This window comes from Aethalodelphis obliquidens, unplaced genomic scaffold (genome assembly GCF_003676395.1).
Source record: "Aethalodelphis obliquidens isolate GAN/ISIS:26980383/991018 unplaced genomic scaffold, ASM367639v1 scaffold41, whole genome shotgun sequence".
Lineage (NCBI taxonomy): Eukaryota > Metazoa > Chordata > Mammalia > Artiodactyla > Delphinidae > Aethalodelphis > Aethalodelphis obliquidens.
Window position 1 is genome coordinate 8,861,589 of NW_020837985.1, and position 20,738 is coordinate 8,882,326.

Here is a 20,738-nt window from a genome sequence, read left to right on the forward strand (position 1 = left end):
CTCTCCTGATTTCTTTTCCTCTCCCCTCTGTTCCTCACCTAGCACTTCTCCCCCCGACCCCCCTCCTGGGACTTGCTGAAGTCTTGGGGAGAGTCAACAGCTGTCCTTCTGTCTGCAGGGTCCTGGCCGTCTTTGCCAATGAGGCCAGTTAAGGTCAAGGGTCTTGACATACCCTTAAGCCAGACACCATCTCCTACCCACCTCTTCTCACCCGAGCTGGGCATCCCCTGACAGGAACAAAGCCGGACCTGCTGGAAATACCCTCTCCCAGGCTTCGTTCAAAGTAAGCCCAAGAGAGTGAAAACTCCAGCACTGACTTGCTCGTTTCCTTAGCACATCATTTTCTCTTTTACCCCAGACAGCAGCAATGCCAGCCAGGGCCATTGTCACCGTTATATCTGTGCCCCCATGTTACAGATGAGGGACACAGCTTGCAGGCTCAGGCAGCGGGGTCACCAAAGGAAGGAAGGGGGGGCAGCGCTGCTGGGACCGGACCCTGTGCTGGGAGCGGTCACAGGGACTTGGGTGAGACTCTGCAGGGAACGGGGCCAGGTTAGAGCCAGCCAGAGAGGGGGAGGGCTGAGGCCCACAGTTCAGCTTCCCCTCTCCTCTGGACTCCAGTTTGGGGGAGAAAAGCTCAATTCCATTTCCAGGTAGTTCCCTGAGACCGCGGCTGGTTCCTGGGTCCTGGTAGGCATCTTCCGAGTACCTGCAGCTCACCAAAGGTCCTAGACCGAGGGAGGAAGGTGGCGGCTGACCGCTGGACCCTCCTCCTTACACCCCCCATCCGTGTGCCATGTGACGGGCATGTGTAGCATCACGCTCCCTAGCCAGGCGCAGCAGAGCTGACCCCTCTGACGGGGCAGGTGTGCTGAGGCCGCAGCTAGCCCACAGGTCCTGATCTTCGGCTACCACCCTGACCCTTGCTCTCCAGCAGAAGCTACAGCCTTCAGACCACATCAGGATCCTACCGATCCCCCGTGGAAACTCCCAGAGGTAAAGCGCCCACTGTGTGTCAGGGGCTTTCTTGTTCCCTCCGAGTCAGCCCCAAGGCCTCCTAGAATCTCCGTGCCTAGCCCAAGCGATTCTGAAGAAGCTACACACAGCTGAGTTCTACTTCTAGCTCTGTGGTGGACTCATCGTAGGCACTGGAAGAAGCTTTTTCCTCTTCCCAGGCCTCAGTGTATACATCTGTGAAATGAGTGGGTTACAAGATCCAAAAGGCCTGTAAGGGAAGTTGTTGTGGGTTCAGGCCTCCAGCCCACCCTGGCAGGAGGGCCTGGAAGAGCTTTCACAGAAGCACAGACTTGGGTTCAGGAGTTCAGATCTCAACTCTGTCACTTACCCGCTAGGAGACTGTTTCCTCATCTGTAAGTGGGAATGACCACAGCTCCTGATTCAGGGTTGTTGTGCATATGAGAAGCACACAAGGCCACGCTCGGAGGCTATGTGACACCGCGCCCGGCACAGCACGGAGGCCGATTCGTGTTAGCTACTGCAGGAGTGAATTTGAGCTTGGATGGGTCGGGCCTGTGGCTCAGTGTCATGTGGCTAATGGAACTTTTTGCCATCTCTTCAGATCTGAGATTGTCCTTTAGAATAGGGAAATCAACTATTACTTGGAAGAAGCCCTGGTAGGAAGATGTCTGAGTGCCACCATGCCCTGCACCGTCTATACCAAGCCTGAGTCATCACTTGTCTATTTCTGCAGGGATTCTGGGTGTCAGCGTTCTCAGATCCATCCAGCCCCCCCTAAAGGAGGCCACATTTAGTTTTGGGAGGTGGGAAGGTTGGAGTCTTCTGCCTGCGGACAGGGTTAGCAGCCTTCCCCAGACCAAGCGGTTCTGTTCCATGCCTCTGACCCCCTCATAATATCATCAGCTGAAATATACAACAGTCCCATTAACAGTGCCACCAAGATGCTCTCTCCAGTACCCTGGTTTTCATTTTACACTTCCTGATAAAGGGGATGCTATCCTAGGGCTGGCAGGTCATATTCTTTTCCCCCTATAGGGTAGAGACAGGAGTCATGAGCTCTGTACTTCCGGCTCCAGCAGGACTCTGGGCCATGCTGAGTGGCAGGCACAGTGGGAATCTGAACCAAGCCCGTGGAGAGAAACAGTCCATCTCTGGGTGTTTCCTTTTCTCCTCCCCAGAACAAGCCATATCTCTGAAACATCCTGAGATGTTAAAGTCAATCTGGCCCCCAATCCCCTCTCCCCATTCAATGGCATTCGTTTCGTCATCTGCAGTGTGCTTCCCGTGTGTCAGGCACTGTGTTAGGGACTGGCGTATCTGCAAAGCCTTGTTATTGACAAAGCATTTTTAGTCAACATCCAAAAGCATTCCAAGGTAGTGGTGCTACAAAGTGATGTAAGGTTATATTTTAAGCTTCTTCTTCACGGTGCAAGCATCCACCATGCTCCCCTGGTAACCAGTACCAAAAAGGAGAAGAGTAAAGATTTTGGAATCTAGTGTTAACAGTCAGTCTTAAGATGATCCCAGTGAATCTTGCCTCCTGCTACGCACACATGTGGTTAATTCCCTCTGCGGAAAGTTGGCTGGGACCTATGGCTCGTTTCTAACCAACAGAATACAGTAAAGGTGGCACGTCACTTCTGGAGTTAGGTTATAAAAGACTGTGACTGCCACCTTGCTAGTAGACTCTCTCTTGCTGGCTGTATTTTTGGGAGGGGGTGGTGCGCTGTGAAGCTTATGGGATCTTTGTTCTCGGGCCACGGCAGTGACAGTGCTGAATCCTAACCACTAGACCACCAGAAACTCCCTCTTTTGCTGGCTTTGATGAAGTTGTTCATACCTCCATCTTGGAGAGGCCCACGTGGGATGGAACTCAATGTGGCCTTCAGCCAGTGGCTAGCAAGGTACCAAGACCCTCAGTCCAAGAGCCTTCAAGGAACAAAATTCTTCCAATAACTCCAAAAGGGGGCCTGAAAGAGAGTCCTTCCCCAGTGAAACCTTCAGATGAGACCCCAGCCCTGGCTGACACCTTAACCACAGGCTTTGTGAGAAACCCTGAGCAGGAGACCCAGGTAAGCCACGCCTGGATTCCTGACCCACAGCAACCGAGATGATAAACGTGTGTTATGTTAAGCTGCTAAGTTTTGTGGCAGCTTGTTATGCAGTAATAGATAACCAGTACTAGTTCACCAGGATCTGAATCTTGGCTCACCACCTAGAAACCAGATGACCTGGGGCAGGTTTATTTTTCTGAACCTCGGTTTCTCATCGACAACACAGGAGTGACAAATCAAAGGATCTTCCTTAACTTCTTCTTTATCCCAGTCTGCGTAGCTCAGAGATTGCACAGGGCAGCAAAAATCCTCCTAACTAAAAACCACTTCTCTAATGAGGTCTCCATGCACACATCCTCAATGATTTAACACAGCCTATACCTTGGGCATCACGGCCTTGAACGTCAGTCTCTGCCTCCCTATCAGGTACAGCGTCCAATAGTACAATGTGAACCATCTGCAAAGGGAAAAGGCAAAGCTTACAAAGGATGTAGGATTCCATGAAGTTGGTGGATATGATGATGGAGAGCTGTTCTAACTACACCAAAGCCATTAACAAGTGACAATCGTGCTGGAACAACGAAAGACAAGTCAACTGATACTTCAAAGTGGGAAAAATACCATACAATCCTTCCCCCAGAATGTGGAGAAAATACAATGTGAAGTTATATTGTATTATCATCTAGTTTTTGCAAAGAAAACATAACCTCAAATTAACACTCAATTGAGTCCTTTTTCATCGTAAAAATTAGAGCATAGTTGCAATTATAACCTCAATTTTGTGAACTATGAGATACAATAAACATGTTTTTGTATTTTAATTATATTTTTGTGATTACGTACTAATGAGAAATTTCCTTCACTGTTTAGTATGAAGTTTGGTCCCCATTTTCAGCAGATTCCCTTTAAGTAGATATTCACTGATTCCTATTAACTGTGGAATAAGGGACCCTCTAAACCTACCTCATGGCATGGTCATGTGGACGAAAAGAGAACCACATATGTAAACTGCCTGGAATCCTGGTAATTACCAGGCATTCATCAGATGCCAGTTTCTTACCTCCTTCCTTCTCATCTTATGCTCACAGAGGAGAGTAAAAAGATGACTTTAATGGGATATAGAAAAAATCATTTTGTCCTAAAAAAACTTCCCTGTTCTTGAAATGAGGCAAGAAAATCATAGTCACAAAGAACCACAGACAAATCTGTATCTATATCTTGATCTATGTATATCCTGTCCACATCCATCTATAGATTTACAGATGCGTAACGCAGATGCAGGTTTTGACCATCTAAACCAGGAGTCAGCAAACTGCGGCCCTGGGCTCAAGTCCAGCCAGCTGGTACTTCTGTAAATAAATTTTCTTATACCACAGCCACTCTCCTTTGTTTATATATTGTCTGTGGCTGCTTCTGTGAGGCAACAGCAGAGCTGAGTAGCTGCAGCAGAGACCATTTGGCCCACAAGCCTAAAATATTTGCTATTCAGCTTTTTAAGAAAAAGTTTCCCAACTTCTGATTTAAACTAAGAGCCCAGGGCAACTGAATTCAATCGGTACCACCTCAAGATGTCTGATATGCCTAATTGCAGTGCAGAAAAAAATATTTAAAACTGAAAGTAAAGGATTTAATCTCACCGTGGTTGAGATAGATGACAGAATATTTAACAAGATTAGGGGAATAAAATAGGGTCACATCCATCCAGGTTTGTGGAAGAAAAGAAATACAAACTTAGGGGAAAGAATACAAGTTATGATAAAAAATAGCACTGGGCTTGCAGTTTAAGCTTCATTAGTTTCATGGTGAATCTGTTTCTGGAAACATCTATTTGAGTTTCATGGTATGTTACAATGCATTTCTTCTTGAGCATCCTGTCTGCTTACTAATGGTATTTTTCCCCCCTTTGCAGTATGTGGGCCTCTCACTGTTGTGGCCTCTCCCGTTGCGGAGCACAGGCTCCGGACGCGCAGGCTCAGCGGCCATGGCTCACGGGCCCAGCCGCTCCGTGGCATGTGGGATCCTCCCGGACCGGGGCACGAACCCACGTCCCCTGCATCGGCAGGTGGACTCTCAATCACTGCGCCACCAGGGAAGCCCACTAATGGTTTTTAAACAAATCAGCAGCTCTGTCTGAAGGCACCGTTTCTGCCCCAGAAGCATATTTGTGGATGGCACTGACTGTGTTACTTTAGGCTGCGAGGAAACTTCTCCACGACCTGACCAAGTGTCATGGGCACCTCTTGTCAGGGAACAGCCTGGGCGCTACAGCCAAACACATCAGGATTTCAAGGCCAGCCTCACCACTGGGCTTCTGGTTCCTGATCTATAGAGTGGGATGAAGTGCCTACCTGCCAACAGGATTCAGTGGGATAACAGATATAAGATGCTTACAGGCTAGTAGTACTCAGCACTCAGCAATTGGTACTTTCCTCCCAATTTGCCAACGTACATGCCCATTTACGAAATATTTATAATTGGGACCCTAAATTTGGGAATCAGACATGGAATGAATTTGAATTTTGACTACACTATTTACTGCTGTGTGACTTTGGGCAAGTAACTCAACCCCTCTGATCCTTCAATGTCTCTCATTCATTTTGGGGATAACTGCAGATGTAGCAATACCTTGGAGATATTGCAGGTTTGGTTCCAGACCACCACAATAAAGCAGGTCACGTGAATTTTTTGGTTTCCCACAGCACATGAAAGTTATGTTTACACTATACTGTAGACTATTAAGTGTGCAATAGCATTATGTCTAAAAACCAATGTATGCACCTTAATTAAAAAGTATTTTATTGCTAAAAAATTCTAACAATCATTTGAGTCTTCTGTGAGTCACAGTAGTAACATCAAAGGTCAATGATCACAGATACTATAACAAATATAATAATGAAAAAGTTTGAAATATTGCCAGAATTACAAAAATGTGACACAGTCAGGAAGTGAGAAAATGCTGTTGAAAAAAATGGCACTCATAGGCTTGTTCAAAGCAAGATTGCCACAAACCTTCAATTTGTAAAAACAGTAACATCTGTGAAGTGTAATAAATTGAAGCACCATAAAACGAGGTATGCCTGTATTACACCTCACAGAGTTGTTGTGAGGACCAAATGTGCCTCAGTTTCTCCATCTGTAAAATGGGGATAATAAAGTGCTTAGGCTAGTGCTTGATAAATGTTGGCAATTAGTATTATTATTATGACTGTTATTTTTAATATTCCATAAAATAAAGTGCCTGGGAAACTTGTAATTTCTCAATAACTGGAAGCAACTGTTCTTATTATAAGACATCTGGAGTTCATCTCACGTATATCATCTTTGGGTAACTCTACCAAGAAACACTATATTTCATTATCTCTCAGACACAATTAATTGTAAGACCCATTATAATTGTATAAACTACTAAGAAAGGGAAACTGACAGTTAAATTATGACAGCCATTGATCGTATTCCACACCCTCATTTTAGAGATGTTAAAATGGGAAAAACATGCATTTAGAATTGACAAAGCAGAGGTAGGTAAGGCTGCCTTACAGCAAAGTCCTTTAGGACAAACCCTTGGACAGGACAAGGGTCATGACAGGACTCTGGGGATGTCTGAGGGGCTGGAGGTAGATCCCATGTCCCCAGCACCAGAAGGGCACAGGCATTAGTGTGGGTCCAGGGTTTATTTGGCCTCAGACCTTCTGCTTTCATTGGACCTGTTACAGCCCGAGTTTGTTTGCATCTCCTAACATTTCCCATCTTTTATTTCACAGGAACTAAAGCTCCCACATTTTCATGCAGTGAAGCTTCCTGGGGCTCCCCTCAGATAGCATCAGGAACCCTATGTGTTCCCAAGTGCTACAGGCTTTACGCCCTTCCTCCCTGGATACGACCATCACGGGCACCCAGGTTTGAATCTGGATCCTCTTTCTCGTGGGGTGCATGACTTCCGGCAAGATACCCCATCTTTCCGGGCTTCAGCTCATTTACTGGAAGATTTGGAAAGGAAGGCACAAAGGGCTGCTCACAGAGCTGTGACGAGTACTCAGTGAGATAAGGTTTGCCAGGTGCCCATCCCGGCTCCCCCACCAGGATACAGGGAGCCCCCCTACTCCTATGCTGCAGCTGTGCTCCACCCCTACAGGAATACTAATCCTTTAGCAAATTGTGCCCATTTTTCCTCTGAAATAATATCAGACATCTGGTCGACTTCCCTCCATCTCTAGGACTGACGCCTTAGAAAGGCTACCTCATTTTTCTCTTGGATCACTCCAGGTGGTCCCCTGACCTGGCTCCTACAGCCCTCTACTCTTGTCCCTCCAATCCATCCTGGAAAGTCCAGAGCAATCTTCCCCCAGCCTCATTTCCATCACTCCCCACCCTCCCTGTCTTCCCAACTCCTCATTTCAATTCTACAGAAAGGCTTTCGTTTTGCCCCCGTCTCCTCTCACCCTGTTCCTCCTAACCCACTCTCTCTCCCCACCTCCACACACACAGAGCCAAGCATCGTTTGGACAACTTGGTTTATCAGAAAAAGAAAGGTCTTAGTGGGAAGGCAGAATCTGGTTTCGATTTCTGGATCACGTTTCTAGCCGTGTGCACTTGGTCTCGTCTTGCCTCTGGAAACCTCAGTCTCCTTATTTCTAAAATGAGGCTAATAAAACACCAGTGTAAACATGGGACAGAGGCTGCTATTCCAGTGCAGATGGACGGTAAGCACCAGTGAAAGTTGGTAACTTGCAACCCCCTTCAAGCCATTCCCAGTGTCCAGAGCACAGACTCCCATCCATTTCCTTTGTCAAATTTCTTTCTTTCTTTTATTTTTCAATTGAAGTATAGTTGATTTACAATGTTGTGTTAGTTTCAGGTGTACAGCACAGTGATTCATTATCTATCTATCTATCTATATATATTCTTTTTCAGATTCTTTTCCTTTATAGGTTTTTACAAAATATTGAGTATTTTGTAAAATACTCCTCTGGGGAGGGCAGAGGGGCTGGAGCTTGAGTTCCATCACCAGTGGCCAATGATTCAATCAATTATGTCTATGTAATGAAGCCTCCATAAACACCCAAAAGGACCAGGCTGGAAGAGATCCAGGTTGGATCCATGAGGGTGGAAGGTGACAAGATGATGGGAGGAATGGCAAATAGGCTGCATGGTTCCCCTTCACCCCTCCCACTTTCCAGAAGGAGAGGGGCATGTCTTAAAAGGTTCACAGTAGAGGCTAGCATTTTCTCTCCAGTCCCACCTCATGTCTCTTCCATCTGGGCATAAGGATATTTTGCAAGGAATTGGCTGGGGCTTGAAATCCAGAGCCTAGAGTCTAAGCATGTGCTTCTAGGGCATCCCTTCCCTTCCCCTCCAAGTCACCTCTGTTCCCACAGTCTTCCAGCCTCTACAGCTGCCCCAATAATAGCCTTTTCTTCTGCATTTCTCCCTGCAGATCGAAAGCATCCCGTCTCCTCACTGGTTCTTGGTCTCTGTGCACGCCTACCATCAGATACCTTCCTCTGTGCATCTCCAGTCTTCTTGGTTTAAAACCCTCAATTCACAGAAGACCTTCTAAAGCAAACAATGGAGACCAAAATAAAGGAATCCTCATCTTTAATTCCAAGCCTAATAAATCAACTATTTTCATTTTCTCCTGCCCTTTTGCAGCCCAAGGACACAGGCATACACAATTTTTAATATTTGCTTTGTCTCAGCAGCACAGTCTACATTTTTATCTTATTAAAGCATAAATATTCTTCCACTTAGCTATAAAATATTCAAAACAATCATGTTTAATGGAAGAGCTGCATTCTATGATATCAGTGCCCTGAAATATATATAACCATTCTCTTATTGCTGGATATTCAGATTTACGTTGCTACCAATTCTGTATTGTTATAAGTAACACGATGGTAAATATTTTTGTGCGTGAAGTTTTTCCTTCTTTAGAACCAATTCCTCGTAATAAAACTCTAGAATATCTGGGCTTTGAACATCTGAATGGATGATACATTCAGATATTCTGAATGGATTCTTCATACTTTTCTGAAGGGTCACACACTTTACACTGTCCCCAGGAACACAGGAGCACCCATTGTCACCCAATTTCACCAGCACTGACTATTTCATACAGTTTGCTAATTGACTTGCTAGTTTAATAGGTATAAAATGGCACCTAGGATTTGCATTTTAAAAGGGAATAAAGCCTTGCGCCCAGGATTAAGTTACTTCTTGCGGGAGCTCCAGCTGAACAACAGAGGTTTTAGGAGAAAAGGGAGCAAGTCTTCTCAACAGCTCTGAAATTGTCCCAAGTAGGCATTCACCTTCCCACTTACATAGGGGCCAAGCCAGCCTTTCAACCGCCTTCAGGCTGAAGACAGTGGGAAAAATGCCAGTGTGTAATTGGCATATTACTTTTCTTACCATGCCCTGGAGACTTTTCTCATTCAGAGATAAAAATTGGTCCTCTTAAACCCAAACCAAAAGGTGTAAACATCTTATATTTTCTTATTCCATTAGCACCTTCCTACAAATGGCTCTAGTGTTTCTTTTGAGAGCTAAACACAGAGACACAAAGTAAGATCTGGGCCCCTCGCTGTTTTCCCCCCAGCATGACACAAGCCCTGATTATTCTAGATTTTTTTTTCTCTGCTTTTGAAAATCTCATTAGAATGGAAACATTTAGTGGCTTCAAGTTTCCAAAATGAGAAAGATTTTTTAAAAAAGTGTGTCCCATGATGGCGTTAGCATGACGGAGACACATCTGTTTGCCCAGCTGCACTTGTAGAAACAACAGCTATCATGGCTGATTGTTTGAGCAATTTCCTTCCTTCCCTGGGTACCGTGTTCATCTTTAAATGCTCCTGGATTTTATATTCACTCACTCAGTCCTTCATTCAATACACGTTTACTGAGCAATTACTTGTACTGAGCCCCGTGTCAAGGTACAGAGGTGATCCAAGAATCAGGTCTGCCTTTGAGATACTTACAGCATCATCAGGAAACCAATTATTCCAGCGGACATTAAAGTGGACAGAGCACGTGCCACTGTGTGGGGACAGAGGGCAGTCAAGAGCACCCTAATAAGTTCTCAGGCGTTACCAGCTATGAGCTACAATTTCAAAACCCAACAGTATCTTGGAGCTTTGAGACCCCCTTCCTCGCATTTCTAAGGTCAGTCACTGGAGGGAAAAATGCAAGACCATTCGCTAGCCACGGGTGTTGGGAGTTACCTCAGGCTTGGGTTCACTGGCTCCACAGTTCCCAGTTCCTAGGACCAGCATCAACCTTTGTAAATTGAGCCACAATATTTATCTGAGGAGAAGGCTGAGAAAGTGGAGCCAAAGTTGCATGTATTTGGACACGTGGGAAAAGAGGGATGGGGAGGAAAAGGAATACTAGGATAGGAAATCTCATTTTAAGACTTTGCCACCAACTACCTGGGCCATCTTGGGCAAGCTGACTCTGAGCCTCAATTTCCTCATCTGTGAAAGGGGTCTAACCAACTGACCTCTCAGAGCGATTGTAAGAGTTGGGCTGGGAGAATCAGTGAGAACAAGCACACACAGTTCTGGCACAATGCAGGACTTCAGCTCATGTTCATTCCACGTTTCATCCTCCCAAGACACCTTCTGGATCTAGAACAGATTTGTGATTCTTATTTGCACCAGGAGGTGCAACAGGGAATGTCCTGGGCTTCAGGCCACTGGAGAGGAGGCAGACGAGGCAGAGTGTGGCTTAAAACAGGCCCTCGGGGTTCAGTTACAGGGGAATGGTGAAGAGCAGGAAGCAGACAGGCCCTTTCTCAGGAACTATGGGAACGATTTACCTGTGTGGGAAGAGAGATGGGCCACTTGTGGGTGCTTTGACTTCTAGACACACCCCATATTCATTGAAGATAATCGGCAATGGGGTTTCATGTTCATTAGCCCTTGTCTGTCTCATGTGTCATAACTCTCTGACCTCTCCAGGAGGTGTCCTCCTCCTTCTCTGACTTTGTATCACCTGTCTCTGTCTTTTCTTCTTCCTGTCTAGCAGCGTTTGCCAGAGCACTTGGGGAAGATATTTGGTACCAGCCAAGTACAAGCTGAACGAGGCTTCCCCTTCTTAGGCAAGAAGAGCTGGGTATTAAAAACAATGTTTGTGTTTCAATGGAAAAATGATGATGCCAGTCGTGACCTCACCTTTTCCTAAATTATCTTTTAGCAAAGGGCTTCTCCCCAGATGTAATGATATGGTTTCCTGGGCATCCCCTACGCCCTGCAACAGCAGTTTGTAAAGCCAGCTGCAAATTAAAATCACTGTGGATCGTCGAAAGCAAAATACCATGGGCCACCCCCAACCCAGGGATCTCCTAGGTTAATTGCTCTGGTGAGCCAACGCTGATCTAGTTTTTAAACTTCCCCCACATGATAATAATGTGAGGTCAGGGTTGAAAGCCACTCTCTGGAAGGAATACGCCACCACTTAACACTGTGGGCTCTGGAGCGGAACCGTATGGATTTGAATCCTGTCTCTGGCTGGTCAGTAGTCAAAGAAGCACATAAGCTTGGGGTGGGTACCTGCCTTGATCAGGGCTGTGTCTGTGCCATCAGAAAGAATGGTGTCTGAATCATGGCTCTAACAATTTTTAGTGAGATACCCTGGGCAAGTTACTCGATATCTATAATCTCCTTATATGAATGAGTTTTCTATGCCATGGAACATACTGCCACAAGTTTAGCAGCTTAAAACAACACACATTTATCATCTCACAGTATCTGTGGGTCAAAAGTCAGCATACATGGTGGCACAGTGGTTAAGAATCCATCTGCCAATGCAGGGGACACGGGTTTGAGCCCTGGCCTGGGAAGATCCCACATACTGCGGAGCAACTAAGCCCGTGCACCGCAACTAATGAGCCTGTGCTCTAGAGTCCGCGAGCCACAACTGCTGAGCTTATGTGCTGCAACTACTGAAGCCCGCGTGCCTAGAGCCCATGCTCTGTAACAAGAGAAGCCACTGCAATGAGAAGCCCATGCACTGTAACAAAGAGTAGCCCCAGCCCAACACAACTAGAGAAAGCCTGCGAGCAGCAAAGAAGACCCAGTGCAGTAAAAAAAAAAAAGTCAGGGTACAGCTTATCTAGGTTTCCTGCTTAAGGCTGTATCAAATGTCAGCCAGGGCTGGGTTCTCATCAGAAGCTCGACTGGGGACGAACCTGTGTCCAAGCTCCCTCTGTGGCCAAAGGGATTCATGGCAACTTGCTTTTTTAAAGCCAGAAATGGAGAGAGGAGGGAGGGAGGGAGAAAGGGAGACAGTAAGGTTGCAGGGGGGACTCTAGCAAGACGGCGCTAAGCTTTCATGTTATTATGTGTATCAGTAGAGGGGATGGTGAGGTCCACCTCAAAGTCTGTGCACCACACTATTCCACTATTATCACCTGTAAAATGGGGAAATTATATTTACCTTAGGGTAGTTGTGAAAATTAAACAAGACAATCCACTAAAATGGCACATAAATGCTCACTGTTAATCTTCATCAACAGTCGGCACAGAAGCCACTGCTGCATGGCTTCCCCATCAGAGATCACAGTGCCTTCCTCTGGGCCCACAGAACTCTGCACAGACCTGCCTTATGGCTCCTATTACAGTGTGTCTTCCATCCAACCATCATGCCTGCCGGGTACCTCATTAAAATCTTGTCATGTGCCAGACATTGGTCAAAACGCAAGGCATGCATCATTTTCTTTTTGCTTTTTGGCTGCATTGGGTCTTCATTGCTATGCACGGGCTTTCTCTAGTTGCGGCTAATGGGGGTTATTCTTCGTTGTGGTGTGTGGTGTTCTCATTGTGGTGGCTTCTCTTGTTGGGGAGCACGGGCTCTAGGTGTGCAGGCTTCAGTAGTTGTGGCACGTGGGTTCAGTAGTTGTGGCTCACGGACTCTAGAGCACAGGCTCAGTAGTTGTGGCACATGGGCTTAGTTGCTCTGTGGCATGTGGGATCTTCCCGGGCCAGGGCTTGAACGCGTGTCCCCTGCATTTGCAGGCAGATTCTTAACCGAAGCCCTAGGCATGCATCATTTTCTTTAATCCTCAGAGCTAACTACTGATATACAATCTCTGCCATTTTCAAGATGGGCAAACAGAGACTCTAAAAGGTATAAGAAAACTCTGCATTGTTTAGATCATACCCTCCCAGGTTATCTTAAGTTTTTCACTGTCCTTAGGGGCTTTAGTCTTTCATTGTCTTTGAGCTACTTTATAACTAAATTGTAAATAAGAGAAGGCAAAGCCAACTAATTCTTGTCTCTAAACATTCAGATTCTGTCCTGTCTAGTATAGGTTCAATTGATTTCTTTCCCCTTCCTCTTGTGAAAAAAACCCAGCGTTGCCAGGTGTCCATTTATTTCAATAGTCCTGATCTATGAATGTTTGTTTTCTCCCTTTTGAGTCTTTTGTAACCTTTGCCTGGTTCCTTCATTAATTGATGAATTAAAGAAAATCTTTAACATATGTTCATTTTATATATGTATCGGAGTCATGAGTTTACTTTTTTAAAAAAATTATCTTTTAACAAAGGTTACATAAATTTCCCAGGCCACATGGCTTGTAAGTGGTAGAACTAGCATTGATGTTCATCTGGCAACAAAACTCACATTCTTGGTCTTCCCTGGTGGCGCAGTGGTTGAGAGTCCGCCTGCCGATGCAGGGGACGCGGGTTCATGCCCCGGTCTGGGAAGATCCCACATGCCGCGGAGCGGCTGGGTCCGTGAGCCATGGCCACTGAGCCTTTGCGTCCGGAGCCTGTGCTCCGCAACTCCCGGGAGAGGCCACAACAGTGAGAGGCCCGCGTACCGCAAAAAAAAAAAAAACAAAAAACAAAAACACCTCACATTCTTGACTGTATACTATAGTGCAACACGCAGGGTGGGTGCCCACTGATGCCTTGTTTGCCCCTCTGGCCGGCTGACCTTGACCTCCTTTTATTCATCACAGGCTCCCACACTCACTTTCTTATCTCCCCATGTCCAACTGATTCCTGCAGTTCCTGCAAAATTCCCTTAAAAAGCCCCACCAGTGGCCTTGGTCCCAAGAGCCTCCAAGTCCTTCCCCAAAAGGAGTTGACACCTGTCTCCCCATGAATTCTACCCAGCTGTCTTGCTTCTCTACTATGGAAACATACACAACACTACCTTTCATTCACAAATGGCTCTCCACGCCCACCACCCAACCCTTCTCTGGTTTGGAATCATGCTCTTTAAACCTGGCCTCTGATGACAGACTTCTGAGTGTCTTTGCCATGTCGATCATTCTCTTTTGGACATGTTCCACTCTCCACGAACCCTCAGTAAGTGGTCCTTAGATCTACACACAAGGCTGGTCTGACCATGTAAAGTGCGAGGCCCCCTTCTGGATGTCCAGGCATGGCCCCTTTTAGAAGAAGACTCTTAGGTGAAGACTCAACTTGGGTACTTTGTCAGGCTTCGGTCCTCAGGCTGCAGACTCTGTATTCCTCCTGCTGACAAGTCCTCGTCTCCTCTCTCTGCTCTGTCTCCACTGACATCACCATCCATCCCCCAGGGCTATGACGTTGGCTCTTCCCTACATGGGCATTAACTACTTGGGGTAACTCCCGCCAGGCCTGAGGAGCCCTGAGATGCTCTTCTCCACACAGAGCCCTGCAGGCAGCCTGGAGCTGTGGATAGAGAAGGCAGACTTCTTCAGGTCGCACCACCGCCGACTCAGACAGCCTCTGACGTCATCGGAGTTTGGGGCACGCACAGGACACTGTCGACTCTTCAAAGTGAACTTATGGAAAACTGAAACACAGATTTTTTTCCCCACATTTATTATAGAATCATAGATCGTTTATCAGTGCTTGTGTAGTCGACGTCTTCTTGGACCTAAGTACTAAGCACTTCCATTTATCTTTGTTCCACTTCATCTTCTGAGACCCAGCCCGTATCTCCAGCTGCCATATCGTCTTGGACACTGAGTTCTGCTGCTGGAGCATTAACTGTCCCTTGCAGCTTTGCCATCTGAATGTCTGATAGTCCTTCCAGTGGCACATGGACTTCATTGACGGAGGGGCCACTCTCCTTCCACAGCTTCCCATGACTTCCCCCTCCCAGGGGGATCAGGGATGCTGGCTTAGGGTTCCCACTCCCCTCTGTCCCCTGGAGCCCATCTCCTGGAGAGAGCTTGCGGGTTTGGCTTTTTCATCTTTCCATATCTGAGAGTAGCTACTGATAACATGCCAGCATCAAGGGCTCAAAGACCCAAATCAACACCAGTTACACGCAGCTCCTGCCAGGCATACATCATCCCCTCCAACCCTGAGATGCTGACAGAGCTTGTCCTTGGTGTGTCCCTCACAGGCCACAGACCCAGAGGATGTGGAGAGAGAGAGCATCCTTCGTGGGCCGGTCCGAAGGCCAGCCACCGCCTTGGTAGGCTACTGCAAGCTCTGGTTTGTAAACCATCCTAGACACAGTAACGAAGACCCCAGATCCATTTATCAAGGTCCCTGTGCTCTCACGGGGCTCTAATGGGGACTGAGTAATCAATGCTCCTTGACGCCGAGCTACGGGGCTGCATGGGAAATGTGTCATGAGCGTGGCATCTCAAATGGGATGTTTTTCTCTCTCTCTCTTTAGAGATGAGGACACCAAGTTTCCTCCTTGAAATGAGGACAAGAAAAAAAGACAAAGAGAGAAGGAAAAATATGCAGAATGACTCAGAACCAAGGTACCTAACTAGTGCATTGTAAGTGTGTGGAACTGTCCTCACTTTAAAGATAAAGCAAGGTGTGGAGGGAAGGGGTGGTGAAAAGACCCAGGACTGAAGTCAAGGGCCTGGGTTCTGGTCCTGGATCTGCCAACTACCTGGGTGACTGGGAGTGAGTCACATTGCCTTTCTGAGCGACAATGTCCTCTAGTAACTGGATAATTTCTGCAGATCGTTTCCCATCTAATACTAAGATACAGACCATCATTTAAGCAATAGACGTGCTCCTGAAAATATACGGGCAGACTTTTGTGCTCCCAACTGAAGTAGACTTTAAATAAACCAGGCCAATATCTCCTTCTCTTTTTCTCTTCCCTCCTTCCCTCCCTCCCTCTCTCTTTCTTCCTCTTCTTTACTTAGGAGTGGAGTTCTTTCTTCAAAAACAAGTCTTTAAAACTACCGGCCATTCTCACACCGGTCAGAATGGCCATCACCAAAAAGTCTACAAATAATAAATGCTGGAGAGGGTGTGGAGAAAAGGGAACCCTCCTACACTGTTGGTGGGAATGTAAACTGGTACAGCCACCATGGAGAACAGTATGGAGGTTCCTCAAAAAACTAAACAGAGCTACCATATGATCCAGCAATCCCACTCCTGGGCATATATCCAGAAAAGATGAAAACTGCAATTCGAAAAGATATATGCAACCCAATGTTCACAGCAGCACTATTTACAACAGCCAAGACATGGAAGCAACCTAAAAGTCCATCAATAGATGATGGATAAAGAAGATGTGGTTTATATACAATGGAATACTACTCAGCCATAAAAAAGAATGAAATAATGCCATTTGCAGCAACATGGATGGAGCTAAAGACTATCACACTAAGTGAAGTAAGTCAGATGGAGAAAGAAAAATACTGTATGATATCACTTATATGTGGAATCTAGAAAATAATACAAATGAATTTACTGACAAACAGAAATAGACTCACAGACATAGAAAATAAGCTTACGGTTACCAAAGGGGAAAAGAGGGGAGGGATAAATTTGGAATTTGGGATTAACAGATACACACTACCATATATAAAATAGATAAACAACAGGGATTCACTGTATAGCACAGGGAACTATATTCAATATCTTGTAATAACCTATAATGGAAATGAATCTGAAAAAATATATATATATAAAACTGAGTCACTTTGCTGTACAACTGAAACTAACACAACATTATAAATCAACTATACTTAGGGAAAAAGAATCTTATGCAGACGTCAAGTAAATATAATTGCAAAAGTGATAGTGGCTTTATGGGGAGGGATGTTTGTCGACCCTTGGCAACACCCCCTCCCCTCCCCTCACTTCCCTCCCTCTCCGTGCACACATGCAATTGGCACCATTTGTGGAGCACTGAATTAAACTATCCCCCTATTTAAAAGAGTCCTTGTTTTGATGAATGCTCTACCTGGGAAAGCAAAAATGACTCAGCCACATGAGGGCTAAGGAAGCACTTTCCTGTCGTTACCTCATCGCTCTTCTCTGCAAATCTGCCAGGCTGGGTGATATACCTGATGCTACTGGAGAGGAGACTGGGCTTAGATGCATGAGAGGTGGAACGTGTCATTCTTGGTCATCACTGCAGCCCAGACACCTGGGGACAGTACCTGGGGCATAGCAGGTGCTCCGGAAATAGTTATTGAATGAATGGGAGTGGGACTCGCTGACTCTCCTTAACCAAATCCCTGCCAGGGTTGGAGCTCCAAGTCTTTTTGCCCTCTTCTGGTTCACAGGCACTGAGGTTCCTTTCTTGGAAACATATGAGCAGTTGCAAATTCCACCCTGTAAATCTGAATTTTGGGTTGCACAGGTCTATCTCCCCCACACGCCCTGAACCATAGCAACGTAGTATCTCAAGGCTGTGAATCATTCATAGCAGAGGGGAATAATAAATCTCTACTCTGCCTTCTTCTCTTCATAGAGATGATCCAAGAAAAAGGGAGCCAGACAGGGATTCTAAAGCTTTGGGCAGTTCTATTTTGCCCTAAAAGACTGTAGCAGACGTTGTCCATGCTCTGCCCAGAGCCTCTAACCAAGGACCTTTTACTGCTCCTCAGTTTCCTTCCTCCAACAAGCCTTATCTGCTATTCTTCTTTGGAAGAAGTAGCCCATGGGCTGCTGGAAATGCTTCATCTGTGGCCAGGAGCAGAAGGTAGAATGTATGGCCAGATGGGGGTGGGGCTTAGCCAATGACGGATGGGTCCTGGGTCAGGACTGTAACTCACATTCTGGGACCCCTGGTAGGGTCAGGTAGAAGCTGCCCTCCTCAGGACTTTGCTGAAATCGTCCCTTTGTTTGTATTCTATAGCTCAGAGTCAGGTTCTTGAAAACCTGATGTGAGACAAAGGGGAGACTGGGAAAAGAGGGTCCATGATTATCAGTAAACGTGAGTCTGAGGATATGCAAAAAAGCATAAATAGCTACATTTCTCTGTATAATAAACTCCTTTCATGATCCATGGAGAGGAGTTGCACTTCATGGAAGAGTGCTGGGTAGAGAAGTGGAAGATGGAAGGCTTTCATGAGAAAAGGGCCAGAGGACCAAACCACATGGGAATGAAAAACAATGACAACACCACAACGGCAATAACAAAACACACCTCTGCAATAGGCCAGAAGCTTGGGGAGCGTTTGCTACATGCACAACTGCCTTATGTGCATGATATTCTGAGGGACATCGGGGGAAGGGGCTGTGCTCCAGGTCCTGGAGACACCATGTGCATCAATGAGGAAGTACTGAGCCCTTCACAGAATGTTATCCCGGAAGATTTCTAAGCCAGAGGACCACAGGCAAACATGACCTCGCTCCACACAGCCCAGTGCTTAAGGAGACTGGGTGGAGGGAAGCAGGCTCCCACCATGCGTGCGATAGTGTTGGAACCAGTTCCACTTGGATCCCAAAGGACATCCAGGTTTCACACTGTACAGACCCCAGTGAAAGGGACAAGTAGAGGAACAGCTCTTAACACAAACAAAAGAAGGTGAAAAATGCCACTAACGAGGTGCAAACAGCATGCTCTTGGACCTTCAGCAGGGAGAGGGCACACCCCATCATCTGGTTATTTGCATCTTAGGAAGCACTTATCAGCCCCCAGTCCTCCCAGAGAGCACAGAGAGGGAAGAGGGGGCGGTGTCACTCCAGAGCTTGCACATGTGAAATGCGTAAAAAACAGGGGTGCACTGGAACCCCTTCATGGGACTCCAGAGAGCCGACGATTAAATTCTCAGTAATTTTTCAAGCTATGGTTAAACTCATCTGTTATTAAAAACTAAATTATATAAGCTTATAGTAAAATAAATTATATGAAAAAAGGTCCTAAATGCTCAAAACTCATCACTACCTAATGATGTTATATTTCACTGTTATCTATGCCCTTGAGGTTATTTACATCTTTTGTTTTCTGTCTGGTAGAGATATTATATAAGGGTGCCCATCTCTTCCCTGTGTTCAGTGACGTCATGCTAGTAGTCTGAAATTCACCAGAGAGGGACTATTTACACCTCAGAAACCAGCAAACACTGCAACACAGGGCCCCGCCCTTCCCCTGCTCAGGGCTGGTTGTTAAATGTTTAGCAGCACATCCATTGGAGAGGAATCTAAGAGTGTCCAGACAGGGTGCAGAGGAAATAAATCACATGACTTCATTCATTCATCCAACACTGCTTCTTAATCACCTACTATGTGCAATGTACATGTAGTTACAATTTCTTCATGGTTGGTTGTAACAGTGAGCTCAGTCAAAGCTGACTGATTGAGCTAATTGGGGCAAAGGTCCAAGCAAACCACTGGAAGTTCCAACTACTGAGCATCTTTCAATAAGTGCATTTTGATGATTTCCAGATCATGTGCGGCTCCATCTAAGAGCTAACTGCCGAGGGGTCTGGGCAGACCTGCTTCAATAAATAGATAAAGATCATTTAAAAGCAGCCCATTAAACGTTTGCATGCAAATGGACTTGCCAGTCTCCTTGAAAAACAGTTTGTTCTCCTAAGGAGGTTAAATATTTTCAGACTTATTTGTGTTATTAATTTGCCTAGCCAAGTGTGTGGTTGAGGGTGCATTCTTAATAGAGGATGCAAAGACCTAGCAGAATGAGCCTTATCCTTGAAACCTAAATGAGGGAGGTTTTATGAATGCCATCAAAATGACCACAGACTTTGCCTGTTTCCCGAGGAGAATAAATCTCTGCCCCATTCAGATCAGATAGCCCTGGTGTAAGCTACAGGATGGGGAATAAAATAGAAAAATGAATAAACTCCAGGCATGCTGCATGCCTCCCACCTAGCACAGTACGCAGCATAGGTGTAACCCACAGGTGAGGCACATCATAGAAAAATGAACAAACCCAGTTGTGTTGCATCCCTAGCATCTAAATAGCACGCGGCACATGGTGAGCGTCCAGTAGATTTTTGTCGAATGAATAAATATTCCCATGCCATAATTCTAACCACAGTTTTGATGAGAAGGGTTCTCTAATAATGGCAGACAGAAAAAAATCATAGAAGAAAAGGAGGGAGAAAGGGGGATTTATAAAAAGAGTTCGACTCTTTTCATATCATATTTCATTTACTCCTTGCAAGGTTTTATTCTCCCCATTTTACAGATGAGATAAACTAAGGTTAAGCAGTGCACCCAGTACCTCACAGGTAGGAAGCACAGAGGGAGGTCAAAATCTGGTCTGTTTCAATTTAAAATCCATGCTCTTTCTATGTATTATGAAATGGTGACAATCTTCCTGGAAATAATCAATATAAAAAGAAAACCTTTCCCCTGCTCCCTAGAAAGTATGACGAATTTCCCTTATTGGAGAAGAGAGAAAACTGAAAACTGAAAACTCACACCAGAGACACAATGGTGGCCTAGCACCCCTTCCTCACTTCCTTTCTTCTGTCCTGGACCACAGAGGAATGGTGTGTGTGTGTGTGTGTGTGTGTGTGTGTGTGTGTGTGTGTGTGTG

General features: G+C 45.8%; 1 protein-coding gene across 1 annotated transcript in view; it reads right to left on the bottom strand.

Moving 5' to 3' along the window:
* Window positions 1-20,738, bottom strand: part of KCNQ3 (potassium voltage-gated channel subfamily Q member 3) — a 127,320-nt gene that overhangs the window by 60,795 nt on the left and 45,787 nt on the right. The gene's annotated exons all lie outside the window — the stretch shown is intronic.